This window comes from Aquarana catesbeiana, linkage group LG02 (assembly GCF_042186555.1).
Source record: "Aquarana catesbeiana isolate 2022-GZ linkage group LG02, ASM4218655v1, whole genome shotgun sequence".
In the NCBI taxonomy this organism is placed as follows: Eukaryota; Metazoa; Chordata; class Amphibia; order Anura; family Ranidae; genus Aquarana; species Aquarana catesbeiana.
Genome location: NC_133325.1, coordinates 27,235,658 through 27,254,360, shown reverse-complemented (window position 1 = coordinate 27,254,360; position 18,703 = coordinate 27,235,658).

The window sequence follows — 18,703 nt, the reverse complement described above, 5'->3', positions numbered from 1 at the left end:
TCCTCACAGTTACTCTTGGTGGGCGCAGAAATGGGCAGCTGCAAAATATTAAAAAATTAGCAGAAAAATTGGGCCTTAGGCACTGGTGCCACAACACTGCAACCCCTCACAGATACTCTAGGAATGAGCCCTCCTGTAAAATATTGCATCAACATTTGTAATTACAACCCTCTGTTAAACAGGGGATGAAAATTTGGCCCTTAGCCACTGGTGGCGGCGCCCAGAACCAAAAATATTCTTACAAGCTATCAGCATGATCATTGAGGAGGAAGAGGCACTGATGCTGGTGCCACAACACTGCAACCCCTCACAGATACTCTAGTTGGAGCACAGGAACGAGCCCTGCTGCAAAGTATTGCATCAAAAATTGTAATTACACGCCCCTGTTAAATGGGGGCTGAAAAATTGGGCCTTAGCCACTGGTGGCGGCGCCCAGAACCAAAAATATTCTTACAAGCTATCAGCATGATCATTGAGGAGGAAGAGGATAGTCACTCAGCATAACAGGATAGTCACTCAGCATCAGAATATGCAGTCTTGAAGGGATCTGACTAATAAAAAAAAATATATATATATCTATATATTGGGTTACATCAGCATCAGGTGCTTGGTAGCTGGTGGTGATCCAAGACTGATTCATTTTTATGATGGTCAGTCGATCGACCGGGTCGGTGGACAGGCACACCCTGTGATCGGTTACAAAACCTCCAGCAGCACTGAATATGCGTACCGAAAGAACGCTGGATGCAGGACAGGCCGGTAGCTCAATTGCATACTGTGCAAGCTCTGGCCAGTGATCCATCCTCAAGACCCAGTAACCCAGAGGATTTTTGGTGGAAAAGGTGTCCAAGTCAGATCTTGCCCCTAGATATTCCTGCACCATGTAAAACAGACGCTGGTGATGGTTGCTGGAACCGATCATACCTTGGGGCTGAGGACTAAAAAATTGTCTGAACGCATTGGTCAGATGGCCACCTTCTCCACCGCTCCTTCTTTGACTGACCGAAGCCTCAGCAACACGTTGTCCAGGAACAGGAGTTTGTAACCTCCCAGTCTCTGGGAACACGTTGCACAGACCTTTCTGCAAGGCCTCCCAAAGATGCTTCATCCTCTGCTCCCTCTGCAACGGCAAGATAAGGTCCGCAACCTTACCCTTGTAACGTGGATCAAGGAGGGTTGCCAGCCAGTATTGATACCTCTCCTTGATACCACAAATACGAGGATCCTTCCGCAGGCTTTGCAGGATCAGGGAGGCCATGCAGCGTAGGTTTGCTGAGGCATTCGGTCCGGAGTCCTCTGGGTCACTAAGGACGACATGATCCGCAGCCACCTCCTCCCAACCATGTACAATTCCATGGGTTTCTTGGGACTGTAAATGATCCCTTAAAGACTGCTGCTGATGCTAAGTGCCAGGCTCCACCCCCATGCTGACACAATCCATCTCTTCCTCCTCCTCCTCCTCTTCCTGTGTGATCGGCGGGCACGCAGGAACACTGTCTGGACAAAGGGGACCTTGAGAGCTAAGAAAGTCCTCCTCTTCCTGCCTCTGTTCTGCCTCAAGTGCCCTGTCCATTATTCCATGCAGTGTGTACTCCAACAGGTGGACAAGGGGGACAGTGTCACTAATGCATGCACTGTCACTGCTCACCATCCTCGTGGCCTCCTCAAATGGTGACAGGACAGTGCATGCATCCCTGATCATGGCCCACTGGCATGGGAAAAAAAACAAAAAAAACAAGCTCCCCTGACCCTGTCCTGGTGCCATAGTCACACAGGTACTCATTGATGGCCCTCTGATGCGTGTGCAGCCGCTGCAACATGGCCAACGTTGAGTTCCACCTGGTGGGCATGTCACAGATTAGGCGGTTCTTGGGCAGGTTAAATTCCTTTTGGAGGTCAGCCAGCCGAGCACTAGCATTATACGACCTGCGGAAATGCACACAGACTTTCCTGGCCTGCCTCAGGACATCCTGTAAGCCCGGGTACCTGCCCAAGAACCGCTGTACCACCAAGTTAAGGACGTGAGCCAAACAGGGCACATGGGTCAGTTGTCCCTGTCGGAGGGCAGAGAGGAGGTTGGTGCCATTGTCGCAAACCACCATTCCTGGCTTAAGCTGGTGTGGCGTCAACCACCTCTGAACCTGCCCCTGCAGAGCTGACAGGATCTCTGCCACAGTGTGGCTCCTGTCCCCCAAGCACACCAGCTCAAGCACCGCATGGCATCTTTTGGCCTGCGTGCTTGCGTAGCCCCTTGAATGCCTACGGAGCACCGCTGGTTCCGAAGTCAAATCACAGGAAGATGCCATGTAGGAAGAAGAAGAGGTGGGGGTGGAGGAGAGAGGTGTGGCAGAATCACTACTAGTAGTATTTTGGAGGCGTGGTGGCAGAACAACCTCCAACACTACTGCACCCTGTCCTGCATCCTTCCCAGCTGCCAGAAGAGTCACCCAGTGCATGGTGAAAGATAGGTAACGTCCCTGTCCATGCCTGCTGGACCATGCGTCAGCGGTAATATGCACCATACCGCTGACCGCCCTGTCCAGCGAGGCCAAGACATTGCCTTCCACATGCCGGTAGAGAGCTGGAATCACCTTCCGTGAGAAAAAGTGGTGTTTGGGAACCTGCCACTGAGGAACCGCACATTCCACAAACTCACGGAAGGGGGCAAAGTCTACCAACTGAAAAGGCAGCAGTTGAAGTGCTAGCAATTTAGCCAAGCTAGCATTCAACCGCTGGGCATGTGGATGGCTGGGAGCAAACTTCTTTCTGCGGTGCAGCAGCTGGGGCAGGGAAATTTGCCTGGTACAATCTGACGTTGGTGTACCAATAGCAGATTGCCCCCAAGTACTTGGCTGTGACACACCTAATTCTACACCTTCATTTCTCTCAGTGCAGGACTCAGAGAGGACTGAAGGTATAGTGGGGTTGGAAATCCCAGCTGATGAGGAGCAAGGAGAGGTACTCTTTGTTCTTTGGTGTGGGTCTTTTGGTACGCTTGCCAACAAAGTGCATGGCAGGTCAACATATGTCTGGTCAAGCATGTGGTGCCCAAGCGGGAAATGTTTTGGCCACGACAGATACGCTTGAGACATATGTTGCAAATAGCAGCGGTGGGATCTGATGCACTCGTCTCAAAAAAGGCCCACACCAAAGAACTTTTGGAATAACGCGCAGAGACAGCAGCGCCCTGCACATGTGGAGCTCTGCGGTGTGATGCAGTCAGTGTGCTGCCCTTAAGCTGGCCCCTGGAGGGCATCCTGCCTCGTTGGTGATGTGCTTCCTCCTCCTCCTCCTCCTCCTCCTCCTCCTCTCTCCTATCAGCACCCATGTGGAGTCAGTGACCTCATCATCCCCTCCCTCCTCATTACTGGAGCAAAGCTGGCAGTATGCTGCAGCTGGGGGAACATGACTGGCAGATTGTTGTCCTTCTTGGGCACCCCCTCTCTCTGGGCTCACGTTACTGCCTTCCTCTAGCTGGGTACCATCATTGGAGCCTTCAAAATGCTGGGCATCCTCCTGGAGCATGTACCCAACACTGTGGTCAAACAGTTCGGGGGACTCCTCAGGAGGACATGGTGGGGCTAGAGAAGGAGTGACTGATGCCATTGAGCCAAGGGAAGAGGCCGCATTGGCAGCTGCTTTGCCAGACAAAGTACCCTGAGCCTGGGTGAGAGAGGATGAGGACAGCTTGGTCATCCACTTTACCAAGTCTTCCGCATGTTGCGGCTTAATACGGCCAGCTGCTGAAAAAAAGGACACGCATGTCCCACGGCCACGTGCTGATGAGGATGTACCGTGCATACCCCTAAGTCTGGAGGTACCTGAGCTCATATCCATATGGCAGCCAGATAATTTTCCTCTCAAGATTGAAATATGGACCACCCCTAGGTACTCACAACATCTACTACTGGAGGCTTCTTCGCCTCTCCTCCTCACGGGTACGTACTCTTTCTCTGAAATGTTTTAATATTTCCCTCTGGAGACGACTTTTCGGGGTGAGATATATGTTTGTTCTCAAGGGGGGGGGGGTGTACTTATGTGACCGGAATTTGACGGCTCGGGTCCCCTCCCCGAAGGCTATTGAGATTGAACTGTCCGGCTGACATATTTCTCCTGGCAATCATAGAAGGGACTAAAAAGGGCCTTATTATTCTGTCTTGGAGAACTCAGGTCTTGAACTAACAACGGGAAAGACAGTCCCCCATGTCTGGCTGACGTAATACTTCAGGCCCTCTCTCCCCTTAAAGAGGAATTTGAAGGTTATAAATGAATAACAATGTGCCCGTGGCTGGTTCTGGTCGTGGGGGAGGGATGTAACTAAGAATGTGCCCTTAGCTTGTTCTAAGTGAAGCGGAGAAGGGATTATTATACTTAAGTTAAGTTGAATTGTGAGCAGTAGCTCTTTCTCTCCCTGTGGGTGGTTAGGTATGATTTATACATTTCTCAGACTGTACCCTCTGCCAGCTATGGGTGAAATGGAGGGAACATATGGGTACTTAGGTTGGGTTGTGGTCCATGCCTCTTTCTCTCCCTGTAAATAGGGGTGAAGGATGTATTTGTAACTAAGATTGTGCCCTTAGACTGTCTAAAAGAAGCGGAAGATGATTTTGGTATGGGGATGGAGGGGTGGACCATAGCTCTCCATATGACCCTAGGTGACTGTGAACGATGTGTTTATATAGATTATTAAGAATGTGCCCCTAGATAGTTCTAAGTGAAATTGCCGCCGGGGACTCCTGGACGGATAATTCTGTGCGGGCTCCCTTGGTGGTAGTGGTCTTTATGACCGGTTCTGGGCGCGGCTCCCTAGCTCCGGCTGGGGCTCTAGGTCCTTGGTGCGCTTAGTATTACGCACCACCCCCCAAGGGAGATTTCTCCTAACTAATCTCCTGACCCCGCTAGGGACTCAACGCTGTCTAAATGGGCAGATGTGTACGGGCTGGTGGACATATGACGATGGAAGAATCCATCAGAACGCGCTTACACCTGCCACTCCTCTTCATACAACACCCTGTCCCATATTGACCTGATCTATGCTAGTAGCGCAATGCTCCCCAAGGTTATTGCAATCGAGATACTTCCACTGGGTATCTCGGATCATTCCCCCCTACTATGTACAATACAAACTCATACTCCCCAAGTGGATAGACTTTGGCGACTCTCTAGATTCTGGATTGAACATCCAACCATAGAAATAGAGGTGGCCAAAGAGATAAGAGGTTTTTAGCATTGAGTTCTATGCAGACAGGGAAGACTCCAGGGGAAGATGGGATCCCTCCTGAATTCTACAAACAGTACCTAGAGGACCTAACTATCAAAATGCACGACATGTTTACAAAATCCCTACAGGCCAAAGACCTTCCACCATCCATGTCCCAGGCCATCATAGTGGTAATACCCAAACCTGGGAAAGACCCCCAGTTGTGCTCTTCATACCGGCCCATCTCCCTGCTCAACTCTGACGCCAAAGTGCTTACCAAAATTCTTGCCAGGCGACTAAATGAAGTTATACTTACCCTGATCCATGAGGATCAGTCAGGATTTATGCCTGGCAAGGGAACCAATATTAATCTGCCAAGGCTGTATGCAATCCTGGCCTCTGGAGGTGAGGGAGGGGCTGATGAAATGGTGGCCTCTCTTGACGCAGAGAAGGCCATTGACTCCGTAGAGTGGGGCTATCTCTGGGAGGTCCTCCGTAAATTCGGATTTGCTCCATCCTTCATCTCCTGGGTTAGGTTGATATACAAGGCACCGAAGGCCAGGGTGCGTACCGGAACAGTCTTGTCCTCGCCCTTTGTTTTGGGCAGGGGAACATGGCAGGGGTGCCCCCTATCCCCGGGACTTTTTGCACTAGCAATTGAACCTATGGCAGCGCTTCTTTGGGCTTCAACACAAATTAAAGGGATTGTTAGAGGTCCACTGCAAGAAAAAGTGTCCTTATACGCAGATGACACCCTGCTATATCTGAGGGATGATGGGTGCTCACTACGGACGGCTCTGTCACTTATAGATAACTTTGGGCGATTCTCAGGAATCTGAGTGAATTGGGGGAAGTCAGTGATATTTCCCCTACATTCTGGGACGGGAAGCCAGCAGATGGACGGACAGCTGCAGAGGGTTCCCCAGTTTCGGTACCTAGCAGTTGAGATACATCGGGACTTAAGGCAGTTTATCCCTCTGAATCTCAATCCGGTGGTTCAGCGGATATCCCAGAGCTGTGCCAGATGGAGATCTCTCCCCCTGACACCGGTTGGAAGAGTTAACCTAATTAAAATGTTGATCCTTCCTAAGTTCACTTACCTTTTCCCACCAGACTCCTGTACCTATACCAAATAGTTTTTTTTCAGAGGTTGGATAGCATTCTGGTATCTTTTGTCTGGAACGGGAGTGTTCCCAGGGTGGCCAAAGTAAAGCTGCAGCTGCCCACATCGCTTGATGGCCTGGCACTACCGTGCCTATTGAAATATTACTGGGCAGCAGTCCTGGTGACAGTCAAGTGGTGGCTGTCAGGGGAGCCGGCTAACCCTGCCTCTTCATTAGAGGCGGCGTTGCTGGGTTCATATGCGGAGCTTAGAAACTTGATCCATAGGGGCCCTAGGTCTAACTCTTGGGTCACCTTTCCTATGACTACGACCCTGAAGGTGTGGGAGTCGGTGGCCAGACAGGTGGGTGGATCTGGGATATGGTCCCCTGAGACCCCATTGTGGGGGAATCCTCGCTTACCACATTTCCGCTCCATCCCTGATCCTATTGTGTGGGCCAGGTATGGAGTTACAGCATTGAGGGACATAATGTCTCAGGGGCAGTTGATTACATTTGATGCACTAAAGCGCAACCGTGACCTCCCAAACCACATGTTTTTCAGGTTTATCCAATTACGACATGCCTATTGATCCCGATTCCCCTCCTCAATCTCACTGGAGATGTCACCGGTGGAGAGAATGCTTAGATCCCCTGATCAGACCAAAACAATGTCTACCTTATATAATATGTTTGTTACGCTAGATACCTCTGGGGTCTCCTCAGGACTTACCTCCAAACCGATCCGAATAACTAACGGAACAAGGCAAGGATGTCCCCTATCGCCCATTATTTTTACGCTCCTTATGGAACCATTGGCGGAAAGTTTCCGATCTCATCCCAACATTACAGGCATCACTATTGGGGATACTGAACATAAAATTAGCCTATTTGCGGATGATGTCCTGCTCATGCTCTCTAACCCCAAAACATCACTACATGAGACACAGAAATTGCTGGAAGAATTTAGTGCCATATCCTACTATAAATTAAACGCCACAAAGTCCCAAATTTTAGGTTTTAATGTTCCACTCTCCATGCAAATTTACCTAACTAATAGATTCCCTTTTGAGTGGTCCCCCCACTTTTTGACATTCTTAGGAATTCAATTAACTGCACACACCTCACAGCTATATGAACATAACTTTAAGCCCTTCTTGGAATCACTGCCTCGACAACTATCCCTTCTGAGGACTCAGGAACTTTCAACGGCTGGAAGAATAGCGACCTTAAAAATGCTGCTCTTACCAAAACTCCTTTATCTCTTTCGCACCTTAATATTCCCCTTACCACAAACTTTCCTTTCCGCCACCCAAAAGCTCTTCACTCAATTTATTTGGAACCACAAACCCCCAAGATGCTCCCTCAATATTATGTTAAGGCATAGAAAGAATGGTGGAATGGGAGTACCCAATATTATGGCGTATTATAAAGCATGCGTATTAGATCAACTTAGACACTGGTGGAACCCCCCTAAACATAAAACGTGGGCATTTATGGAATCCAACGCGCTTCCACATAAAAATTACCAATCGATTCTTATCGCTAGTAGAATGGGAGCTCCACTACCCATCTCTAATATCCCAACTGTACAAATCTCCATCAAATTATGGTCAGAAATTCCCCTCTTATCTTCACCCAAGGGATCACTTTTTAAAATCCCTACCCCACTCTCAGTGCTCCAACACTTTATAGCCTGCATTGACCTTAAACTCTGGAAAAATAAAGGCCTTCTTCTTTTGAGAGACCTATACCAGGATGCATCTCTCCACACATATGAAACCTTATCTACCCGCTTTGACCTTCCGCAACCCGCGCAATTTACCTATTTACAAGTACGCTCCTTCCTCCATAAACATCCTCTACCTCTACACTTAGAAATTCCAGTCTCCATGTATACTTTCTTCCTTGAACCAACATCCCCTCTAAGGGGCATTTCCCTCTTTTATAATATCTACAACACTCAAGATCCCTTCTCAAAGACCACTACCATGCTAAAATGGGAAGAGGCTTTGGGAAAAACCTTCACAGATACCTATTGGGTGAAAGCTCTATCTACCACTTATACCTCATCCAAGTGCATTAACCATTGGGAACATTACCAAAAGGTAATACATTCTTGGTACCTTACCCCATACAAACTTTCCAAATTCTACCCATCTCAATCGGTCTTGTGCTGGAGAAAATGTGGAGAATCTGGAACTCTATGCCATATATTATGGTCTTGTATATCACTACGGTCATACTGGAACAAGATTTTTTCCATAATGTCTGATATTTGTAGCCGACCCATTTTACCTCATCCAGAACTAGCCATCTTGCACCTGAACATTCACAAATTTCTTCCCAAGTTCCGAGTAGTAATCATACAATTTTTATTAGCAGCAAAAATAACTATTGCAAGGAAGTGGAATACCATTGATCCACCTAATCCTAGTGATGCCATCCTCACCCTGAACCGCCAATGTGAGATGGAGAAATTACTGGCAATCACAAACCTCAGTCTCACAGTATTTAGCGATAAATGGGAACCCTGGTTATCAAACCCTAAATGCACAGTCAAAATTTGAAAGTCCTTATGTTATGGTGACTGGCCCGCCCTATCCCTAACCCCCTCCCCCCCCCTTTTTTTTTTTTTTTTTTTAATTTTATTCCCCTTTCCTTTTTCATCTTGGCAAGCTTATCTTGCCTACTCATATCAACATTTAAGTCATTTACCCTCTGTACAGGAAAACTGGTGCCTCCCATTACAGATTACACCAGTATGTGGATTGTGTACCAACCAATGTATCCAACTACCCTGTTTCCAGTCTTGATCCTGTACCACCTCAAGTTACTTCAATATCGTTGCGACACTGATCATAGTTGACGGTACTTCCACTCTTACCTGGACACAGTTTGTTCCCAGATGGGGTGCCCAGGATAGGTGGCAGTGCTTCAACTGTAAGATCAGTATTGTTGTTACCTCCACAGTTCAAGTTTATGTTACTTTATTTAGCATGGTATACTGTGTGTGATCTTTTCACAAAAGATGTACTGTACAGAGTGTATCACATTTGTATTTGTTTGTACCCTTCTCTATAAAAACTCAATAAAAACTATTGAAATAAAATCACTGCTCCCGAAAAAACGACAGTTTTTAAAACTTTTTTTGCATTGATCCATGTCCCCTTGGGCAGAACCCAGGTCCCCAAACACTTTTTATGACAATAACTTGCATATAAGCCTTTAAAATTAGCACTTTTGATTATTCATGTTCGAGTCCCATAAACTTTAACGGTGTTGGCGTGTTTGAACAAATTTTTTGCCTGCTTGCATGTTCTGGTGCGAACCGAACAGGGGGGTTTTTGACTCATCCCTACCCATCACATTCTGCAGCTGTTATCTCCCGGCCCACTCCCCAAAGCTCAGCTGTCTGGGCTTTTTTCAGCACATCTGCAGCAGATCACACTGTTGCTATCTGCAAACTGTGTCTCAGGCACATCAAACGTGGCAAAAACACCAACCATATGCATATCATTGCAATTTTTGTGCCTTCATCAAGAGCACCTGTATAGGGTTACGGTGGGAAGATGCCCCCGACACCAAAGAGTATTTTTTCTGCACCTGTTTGACAGGTGCCTATCACTGTAATTTTTTAAAGCAAGGCCAATTCTTGCTTTCATCAAGAATACCTCTATAGGGTTATGGTGGGAAGGCACCACCCACCGACACACAAAAAACAATTTTTATGCACCCGTTACTTCTATACAAAGTCAAAGTGACACCAGAATGTATCCAAAAAAATCTTCAATCGTGTTCCCAGTGCACTATATTCTGGACTCGTCATACACACTGGCTCCTCAGCTGTTGCTGAGCAAAATAAAGGCAGCTTGAGGGAAAATGTCATTTTTTGGGGGTTTATAAATGCAGTTATTGCTGCAGCAGATTCTAGACATGGTACATTTCTGCCACTTTACAAGTAGACTAAGTGGACCCCCCAGGCACTATTTTGGAAGGATTTTTTTTTTTTTTTTTTCCATTTTTAGACTTTCACTTTAAAAAAAAAAAAAAAAAAAAATCAATGCTCATTTACAAAATGATGTTTTTCACAAACTTTTTTTTTTTTTTTTTATTGATAAATATCCCCCAGGGCAGAACCCGGACCCCTATAACTACTGTATGCCCAAGGCAATTACTTGCATATAAGCCTTTAAAATGGGCACTTTTGATTTTTGACGTTAGGGTCCCATTGACTTTTTTAGGATTTGTTATTTGGGTTGAAACTTTCACGGTATTCGGAAGTTCTGTTGCAAACCGAACAGGGGTCTGTTCGGCCCATCCCTAGTTAAAGACCACCCCACAATCAGTAGCATGTGTGCAATATGCAGGAAACTCTTTACAGAGGGAAATATCTCCCCATCCCCCTTTACTTTCATTGGCAACCTGGCCTTTTAGCCAGGGGTAGAAGACCCACAGTTTAATCACTTCCTCCAAAAGGAGGTACCTGTTCATCCTATGATTGAAGTGGTTATACTGGGATGATGCCTGCATCTACAGGTATCATCCCGGTATCTTTTTTTTTTTTTTTGCAGCTAGCAATGGGCTTGAATGTAAAAGAGACCTTAGTGTCTTCATGGGCTCTCCTGTCCTACTGAAATGAAGCTGCCGGTTCCGTTGGCTGACCATAGAGACAATCAATGACCAGAATGTCCCTGGTCATCTCTATGGCCTAAGAGACCAGAAGCACCAAGTATGTTGTAACTTCCAATTTCTAAAAAAAACCCCAGATGTCTCAGTAAAGAGAGATAGAGGGTTGACAGAGAAGATGTCACTGCCCATGCAATCACAAAGGATATTAATAATCCCTTGTGAGAGCAAAAAAAGAGATAGATAAATAAATAACAAAATAAGCCTCTACTGCCTTTACTGGTTGATCAACATCCCATGGCTCGAGAGGATGTTCCTTCCTAGTTGGGGCTTCCCTTCTTCCAAGAAAGTAAAGGCCATCCATTAATATCATGTTTCACAAAAAAGTTTCATATTTGTCTTGAGAGGATGGATTTAGTTCATCCGCCTAACTGATACCTTCTAGGTCAATGGCGGCTGGTGCTCAATATTTTTTTTTGGGGGGCAGCAAACAAACCTGCCCCCCTCACTCGCACATCTGCCATCACACACACACACACCCCCTCCCCCATCGCGGGAGACAGACGGGAAGGTGATGATCGGACAGGAAGGCGGCGATCAGTCCAAACAGGAGTTGCGTCTACTCCCGGCTGAACAGGAAGTGGGTCCTAAGACCTGATTGGTCCTCAGTCTCCCTGGCCAATAGGGTCTCAGTACCGGCTTCCTGATTGGCTGGGAGGAGAAACAGGAAGACATTATCAAATATTAATTTGCTAATGTCACACAACTGAGTGGGCTCAGGTTGCAATGCTCTGTTCCTCAAGCCCACCTTTTTTTTAAGCCAGTTAGAACCTTAAGCCCGGGTTCACACCTATGCGAATTAGATCCGCATCTAATTTGCAGGACATTTTAAAATACATTCATATGAATGCATCTGGTTCACATATGTGCGTTGCATTCGCACTGCGATTTGCACAAAAAATGTGTGCGTTTTCTGGGCATTGCGGTGCAGATTCATTGCTTTCTGAACATGGATTTTCTACTTCTCCTCACTACACTTCCCTCTCCCCCTCTCTCTGTTCACTGATCCTGAGCTAAAACGCAGTGATTCCTTTGAACAGGAGATTTTTTTTTTTTTCCATAAAGATTTTATTGTGTAGAAAAAATATAATACATACAGAAATCGTACAGAGAATCTTGCACAATTGTCACATAGCTTAAAAAACAAACAACATTGGATTCATACGTTTTCCAACAAAATGCTAGTAGGAGGTTGATCTGGAGAAAGATTTATGATAATGTTGGGAGCAAAAACATGAAACTTCTCAACAGGGTGTTATATTCCAGTGCAGAATTCCCCCCACTCACATCATCTTTCGGCGAGTATTAAGGGGAGAATTGAGCACCGGGCCAGTCCCGGGTAAGGGCCCAGGGGACGTCGAGACCCCTCCGGGCACAAATGTTGAGTGTCCCGAAGTTTCAAGATCGACAAGTGGGTGCCCTCATCTTGGGGCCTAATATATATGAGGCAACTGTACAAGGGTTGCAAACCAAGGAAAGGAAAATAGAGCAGTCTAAGAAGGAAGGAGAAGGGGGAAGGAGAAGAGAAAAGGGAAAAAGGAGGGTAGTGTTTGGAGGTAAGGCAAGTGGGAATAGAAAAGGATGGCTCCGGGGTGTAACCCAACCCGCCCCCCTCATAACCTGAAAGGGAGGCACCAACAGGGATGCCCTCTTGATTAAACGCGGTTATGTTTGTATGGAGGCCCGTGGAAGATACTGGCGGTATCCCTTAGTGGACGTGAAGTGTATCCAACAGGACCATGTAGCCGTGAACTTCTGAGTCCTATCCTGAGAAACATGAATAAGCTCTTCCATGTCTTTTGTTTTGGAAATTCTTGCAAACCATTCACCGATTGATGGAACAGATGTCGATTGCCAATGTTTTGGGATGCATAGTCTAGCAGCATTCACCAGATGCATCGCTAGGGATTTGTAGTAATTTGGTTTGGATAATGAGGTATGGTGTAGGAGATATTGGGCTGGGGTAAAGTCAAGAGTAAATGTGGTAATTTGTGTTATTAATTTGTGAACCTCCTTCCAAAAAGGTTGGAGGATTGCGCAGTCCCACCATATATGGAGCATAGTACCCACTTCCACTCCGCATCGCCAGCAAGTGTTGGGGATAGAGGTTTTAAATTTGTGGAGTCTTGAGGGGGTTCTATACCATCTGGTAGCTATCTTATACCCGTTCTCTTGTGTAGTGACATTCAATGAACCCTTGTGTATGTATTCATGGACCCTATTCCATTCCTCACTAGTTAAGGGTGTCGAAAGGTCTCTGTTCCATGAACTCTGAGAAGGTGAGATAGTAAATGTCAAGGGGTCATTAAGCAAAGTGTATAGAAGAGAGATGAGGTGTCTTTGTGGGGTTTTACGGTGACACAGAGTTTCAAACTGAGTGAGTTGTTTAATCCCGTGGGTTTGATTGATGTGAGATTCCAGGAAATGTCTGATTTGCCTGTAAGTCCAGAAGGAAAATGCTGAGGTTTTGGATATTTCTATGAGTTTTTCATGGGGCATGATTTTCCCGTCTTGATAGAAGTGCATGATTAAAACGTCTTCATGTGGCCATTCTTTCTGCAGGAAATTGGTGTGGGAGCCTGGGGGGAAAGCAGGGTTTCCTCTTAACGAAGTTAAGGGGCCCGGGATTGAGGCTAAGTTCCCCTTAAGTGAAGCCTTTCTGAATGCTAATAGGGATGGATAGATTAGTGGATGTGTCATTATTGGTTGTGGCCAGTGCTTAGGGGATAACCATGGGAGTAAGTGTAAAGGAAGATGTGATATGGCATTTTCCAGGGGAATCCAGGATTTCTTGAGGGAGTGGATATTCCAATCCGCTATCCTCGTGAGGTGGCTTGCGCTATAGTATTTGCCCAGATCCGGCAATCCTATTCCGCCCCTGGATTTAGATAAGGTGAGTCTAGAAAATTTAATGCGGGGGGGAGAATCTCTCCATAAGAATGTTGAGCAGATTTTTTGGTATGTTGTAAAAAAGTTAGTTGGCAGGGCTATTGGTATTGTTTGTATGAGATATAGTAGGCGCGGCAAGATAAGCATTTTAATCAAAGCTGCTCGCCCAAACCAGGAGACATTTAACGTCTTCCATTCTTTGAGGAGATTTTGGGTTTTAAGAAGAGCTACCTGGAAATTCAATGCGTATAGGTTTGATAACAGGGGTGGGATTTGTACTCCTAGGTAGGTGAGGGCGTTCTTTTGCCATGGAAACGGAAAGGATTCTTGACAGCTTGTCACTTCTTGGGGGGGAAGCGAGATATTCAGGGCCTGTGATTTTGTGTGATTAATTTTTAAGTTGGATATTTTGCTAAAGAGATCAATTTCATGGAGAAGATTTGGGAGAGAGACACGGGGTGCTTGTAGTGAGAGCAAAATGTCGTCGGCGAATGCCGCTACCTTGTACTCTCTCCCTTTTACCATAATGCCCCGAATATCAGGATTGTTTCTTAATTTGTTGAGGAAGGGCTTGAACAGGAGATTTTTATCTCCCCAGTGAAACCTGAGCTTCAATTTTCACTGCACATGTGTGAAACCAGGCTTAGGCTCTAATCATGTGCTTAAAAAAAAATGAAATCCATGCGTGCGGCACCCTGCATGTGGATTAGGGGCCGGACGCATGGATTGGGGGGGAGGGTCCCTGCACCCTGCATCAGCGGCCACCACTGGTGAGGGGCTCTTCCACTTCAGGGCATGCAAGCTTTTGCTGCAATAAAGAGGTGACAAATGATTGATCTCTTATGTCTTCTCATAGGAATGTAGAAAAGGAAGAGAGACGGATCTTCCTGTGGTACATAGTCTGGCAATTGTTGAGAAATGGTCCTGACTTTTCACTAGAAGGAAAGCATTTTTAGACAGGTTCATAATACAAGGAACATGGTAACCCTTTTGTGAATGACATCTCCAGAAATCAATCAAGGACATTGGGGTGATATTTGTGATTGTGAAGGGTGATATGGGGGATCCTATACCATCCTGTAAATATTTTGCAATTGTTCCCCTAGTATTTGGAGCAAATCAAGGATTTGGGAAAATGATGTGAGACTTTTCTTAAATTGATCATAAATTGTTGGAGATCCTCTTCCTAGCAGTAAAGGAGCTCTGTATTCTTGTTGTGGGGATGAAAAAAAAAAAATCAAATAGTAGATATAAGGACTGGAGAATAGGGTCAGGGTCAGAACATTATGTAGTTTCCCATAAAAAGATAATGGCTGTGAAAAGGTTCTTGGGGTTGGGAGAGAAGATGCTAGGGTTTGATTGTAAGATTGGATTTTGCAGATTTCATGCAGGGTTTGAGGAACTCATCACAAATCAAACATGGATATAATAGCTCATCCATGTGTATTATGACATTGATCCAATCCTATAGAACTTCAGTATATGTGCATTGTACATGCGTTTATATACACCTCTGCACTTTAAACCACAAGTTGCAATGCTTTCATAAATGAGATGGTTATAATCCTCATACAAGAGGGATTGTATCTGGTGGTGACCATGGTGCAGGGTAATTCTCAATGTCTTTCTCAGAGGATCTCTGAGAGCTCTTCATCAGGAATTAACAGGAAGGGCAATATTGATAAACACAATATGCTGTTGAGCTCAAATATAATTTCAGAAGTTGTCCTAAAAGAATCTAAGGGGCCACAGGGGAATGAAAGCAAACCAATTGGTTTAAGTGAAGGGATCAAATAATAAAAGAAAAACAAAGAAATGCAGACACATTTTATGATGGAGCAACGGTTTTCACATGTCTGGTGGAGACTGTTCTAGTCTCAGCTGAAGGAGCTTATCAAGACCAAAGCACTATTTGACTTTCCAGCATATCAGGTCTGTGTGGTAAGCTGCTCTATGTAATTGTTAGTGGAGGAAATCAGATTGTAGAGTGTATGGGGTGCACACATTGTGGTTTGCAAGTTTACCACTGAATCCCCACACCTCTACAGAGAAAATTTGCACCCTAGAAACCCTCCATAAACAGTCCTTGACAACCCAATCCGCAACAAACCTTCTTGAGGCCAGAAAGAAACACAAGTAGATCTTAGAATCAAAAACTAAAAAAAAACTTACGGGCTGCCCGTCCTTGTTATACAGCGGCTGTTTGCTATTACAAGGGGTCTTTAAGGTAAAATAAATAATAAATAAATAAATAAAACATGCCCAGTCCCGATGAGCTTGCGTGCAAAAGCAAACTCATACATGAGTAGCACCCACATATAAAAACAGTGTTCAAACGACACATGTGAGGTATCTCCTCTTAAAACATGCAACCTGTAGAATTTTTTAAACATCACCTATGAAGATTTTTAAGGGTAAAAGTTTGTCGCCATTCCACGAGCGGGCACAATATTTAAGCATGACATGTTGGGTATCAATTTACTCACCGTAACATTATCTTTTACAATATTAAAAAAAAAAATGGGCTAACTTTACTTTATTTTTTTTCCTTTTTTTTAATTAAAAAAAGTGTATTTTTTATTTTTAAAAAGTGCACTTGTAAGACCGCTGCACAAATACAGTGTGACAGAAAGTATTGCAATGGCCGCCATTTTATTCTCTAGGGAGTTAGAACCCCCAAACATTATACATTTTTTTCTAAGTAATTTTCTAGCAAACAAAAAATAAATGATGTTTTTAACTTGTAAACAACAAATCTCAAAAAGAGGCTTGGTCCTTAAGTGGTTAAAAAAAAAAAAAAAAAAAAAAAAAAAAAAAAAACAACGTTTGGGCTGAACATTCACTTTGATTGCAATATGCACATCTTGTTTTTTTTTTTTTTTTTTTTTTACTCAATTGAACCTCTTTTTAACACTAACACTTTACGTTTTTAATCCCCCTAATGATGATAATACAATTATAAAAGCTTTCAGACAATGGGGGAATGATGGGAATAAAATGGTTTCCAGGATTGGCGATCATGTGTAAGTTCACCTATAAATGTGTAGATATTAGTAAAGGTGATAAAAATGTCCAATGCCCTAGGGACAATGTTCTACCTCTACTTGCTATAAAGGACTGTGTGCTGTCCGAGGTGATATTGTCATCAGATTTGTATGTAGCTGATACTTTGTGTTTATTTGTGTCATTTACCTATCAGGAAGCTTAGGGCTTTATCTTTGTACATTGATCTGCTGTTGATGATTGAAATAGATACAAATAGACAAAGATTTGACTGGGCTGATACAATGTTTCGTTTTCTGGCTTCTTTCCTCCATTGTGTTGTGGTTTAAGAACACCACGATTTTTTTAACTTGTCTTTTCAGATAAAGTAACAATGTAAGGCGGGAGATTGTGGGAGATCTTTGATTGTAACAATGTGTGAGTGCGGCATAAGTGTTTATTCAGCTCTGCCACCTTGTGGTGATTTCTGGTAGAACACTGGGGGTGTGTGTGCAGTGCAAGGCGATGAATAGAAGAATGTATACAGCCAGAAAGTGGAGATGATCTCCGCAATCCATAGAGAATCAGAATGGGAATAGAAGGAAGGTTTCTTCATCCCCCTCCCAATCTGACCGACCTACTCCTCATCTAAAGATCCTTGTTATTAGGATTATTAAACTCCCACTGCTCTGATTGGCTCAGATTTCAAATTCCTGGTTTCAAATTTTCCCGCTTGAATAGTGAAGAACGTTACAGACAAATAATCAGCCCCTATTATATCGCCAAATCCGACAGAGACCTGAGATCATCAGATGAGACATTTATCCAAGAAATATGATCAATGCTTTATGTCTGAAATGAATAAGAATGGATTCTAAAGATCACTGAATAATGTAAAACATTTCTATATGTTCTCTTCTATTTCAAGTCCTCCGAATGCAGAACATGATAGTGAGATGACTTCTCTCATAGATCTCTACCTTTCTATATGATGATGGGAAATCAAGTATTCCACGTTTCATCATTAGATCTGTATAGGATCATGGAACTGACCTCTATCAGATATGTACCAGTTACAGATCCCCCCCCCCCATATAGTAAAACTAGAATAAATAAAAAGGTGAAAGGACTGGCAGAAATCATGACATTGACATTTGTACAATGAATGAATAAAACAAATATTTCATGTCTGAAGAATCAGATCTGTCCCCCCCTCTTAGAAACATGGATAACATTTTGCTGGTTTCTAGTTACAAAGTAAATGAAATTCTCTGCAGAATATTGGATGGCCGAGGCTCCTTTCTATCAGTTTTCCTTACTACCAAATGATAAAATATTCACCAGAAATATATTATAAAATGAAAAGATCGGAAGTGTAGGTCAAAAATGATGTATACAAGACATTATATATGTGTAATCCTTGTATACAGAAAAGTCCACTTTCAGATTACGGTAAAAAGCTCCCATGTATTGTCTGAGGAGCAACACTGACACCTAGTGGTTATAAAACTGCATGTCTTCTGTACGGGGATGTGGGAAGATCTACAATGTGATTGGATGGTTTGTTCCCACTAGCCGACTAGAATGGATGGGTCTAAATGGAAATACGTGAAGAATTCACAAATAAAGGGAATGTAATAAACTAGCTGATATTCGGATGGATTTATTCTCACTATAATACATACTCAAATGAAGAATTTGCCATCCGATTGTACAAACCTCATTGTATAGATAACCTGTTAATTCTTCATTGATAACGGGTTAAGAATTGTGATAAAATGTGATGACAGCTCATTGATGGAAATGGTGGGTGGCTCTTAGAAGAGCCTTTGTGTCTTGTGTT